At 44.0% G+C, this 2,266-nt stretch overlaps 1 pseudogene; it reads right to left on the bottom strand.

The window, feature by feature from the left end:
• Nucleotides 1-238: 238 nt before the first annotated feature.
• Nucleotides 239-357, bottom strand: LOC125486221 (annotated as a pseudogene).
• Between the last annotated feature and the right edge of the window lie 1,909 nt (nucleotides 358-2,266).

Raw genomic sequence — 2,266 nt, 5'->3', positions numbered from 1 at the left:
GAACAATCATGAAGAAAAGGGCAGAATGCAAATACAGCGGAGGACATCATGCAAAGGAGAACAAGGTATTGTAGGGATAGCACAGCTTTCACTGCAGGAATAGCACAGCTTTCACTGCTGGGAGCAAAAGTGAAAGAGACAGGCAGACGGAGCGAATGAGCAAGCAGTTAAAAGGACGTTGCTTGATGAATGGGAGTGTGAGAGTGCAGAGCTGAGGGCAGCTTCTGGTGGCTGCAAAAGCCTACTGCACCTGGTATTCCCAGGTGGTCTCCCATTTAACTACTAACCAGGCCTGAGTCTGCTTAGCTTCTGAGATCAGACAAGATTAGGTGTTTTCAGACTAGTGCAGGCATAGGCACTTACTACTTGCATTTCCCGCGCTTTAAAGGCAGATAGTGCTGGCAACACTGGATAATGTGTTTGATCATATTTCACAGAAGGATTTTGTTGTGTTTATACATTTATATATGTGTTTCTAACGCTTTGTTCCACGCTGGTTTTAATGATGTTTTCGTCAAACCTCTAAATAGAAAGCTACTATATTAAGGTCACATGACTAGTGTACAAATTCTCCAAATAGCCTGGATGTTGTCAGGATCCCAAGAAAAATAGTTTGTCTCGTCAGGGAGTCTGTGATTTATGTCTCTACAGGTGGAGCCCCAAAAGAGTAAGGTGGGGATAGGGGTGGAAGGAGTTCGAATGGGAATATGGCATTGAGAAAGAAGTTTAGCTATGATCATTTGGAAAGGCAGAGCAGGCTCAATTAGCTAAATGGCCTTCTCCTGGCCCTATTTTCTGTCATCTGTTCAATAAGCCCTTCTATGTAAATACTATTGGCCCCTACCACTGGCCCTGGTCCATGGCACCCTCTATTGCTCCAGTCCAGGTGGTGATCTGCCGTAGCGTCTCCTCCGTAAATGTTTTATGCCATGTTTTCTTTAGTCAGCCTGTCTTCTTTTTCCATCTGGTGGTATTCATTCTCGTGTCATTTTGGCTGGGAGTACAACCAGGAGGCAGACTACGTACACTGCCAATCTCAGTTGTGTCTCTCTCACAAACTATTGTATATACTAGTGTCAGGATCATGTGTTTTCAAGTAGCAGGAAACCCATTCAGTTAAGCTATCATTCTAATCTCCCAATGTTTGATCTCCTTTCTTTTATACTCCATTCCATTTGAAATAAAAGCCATCATTCCATTTGCTTTCTCTATTACCTGCTGAACTTGGATGTTAGGTTTTTGTGATTGATGCATGAGAAACCCCTAATCCTTCTGTACTGCAGCTTTCAGTATTCTTTCCCCTTTAAATAATATTCAGCTCTTCTAATCTTTCTGCCAAATTATATTCCATCTGCCAAGTTTTCACCCACTATTTAACCTGCTAAAATTCCTCGATAGACACCATGTCATCGTTGCCACTTGCCTTCCCACTTTTTTTACTCTGTCCTGGGACACGGACATTGCTGGCTGGCCAGCATTTATTGCCCATAAATTATTGTCATTGAGAAGGTGGTGGTGAACTACCTTCTTGGACCACTGCAGTCCGTATGATGTAGGTAGACCCACAATGCCATTAGGGAAGAAATTCTAGAATTTTCACCCAGTGACACTGAAGGGACAGCGATATATTTCCAACTCAGGATGATGTGTGGCTTGGAAGGGAACTTGCAAGTGGTGGTGTTCCCACTGTATCTGCTGCCCTTGTCCTTCTGGATGGAAGTGGTCATGTGTTTGGATGGCAACATCTAAGGAGCTTTGGTGAATTTCTGCAGCGCATCTTGTAGATTACTACAGACTGCTGCTATTGATCATCAGTGTTGGAGGGAGTGGATGTTTGTGGATGTGATGCCAATTAAGTGGGCTGCTCTGGCCTGGATAGTGTCAAGCTTCTTGAGTATTTTTGAGGCTGCACTCATCCAGGCAAGTGAGGAGTAATCTATCACACTCCACGACATTCCTGACTTGTGCCTTGTCGATGTTCGACAGGCTTTGAGGTGTCAGGAGGTGAGTTACTCGTTGCAGAATTCCTAGCCTCTGACCCGCTGTTATAGCCACTATATTTATATGGCAAGTTCAATTGAGTTTCTGGTCAATGGTAACTCCCAGGATGTTGATAGTGGGGGACTCAGTGATGAAAACACCACTGAATGTCAAGGGGCAATGGTTAGATTGTTTCTTATTGAAGATGGTCATAGCCTGGTGTTTGTGTGTCTCCAATGTTACTTGCCCTTTGTCGGCCCAAGTCTGGATATTATCCAGGTCTTAT

Source organism: Rhincodon typus, chromosome 26 (assembly GCF_021869965.1).
Source record: "Rhincodon typus isolate 14 chromosome 26, sRhiTyp1.1, whole genome shotgun sequence".
Classification (NCBI taxonomy): domain Eukaryota; kingdom Metazoa; phylum Chordata; class Chondrichthyes; order Orectolobiformes; family Rhincodontidae; genus Rhincodon; species Rhincodon typus.
This window is presented reverse-complemented; position numbering and strand designations above follow the sequence as displayed.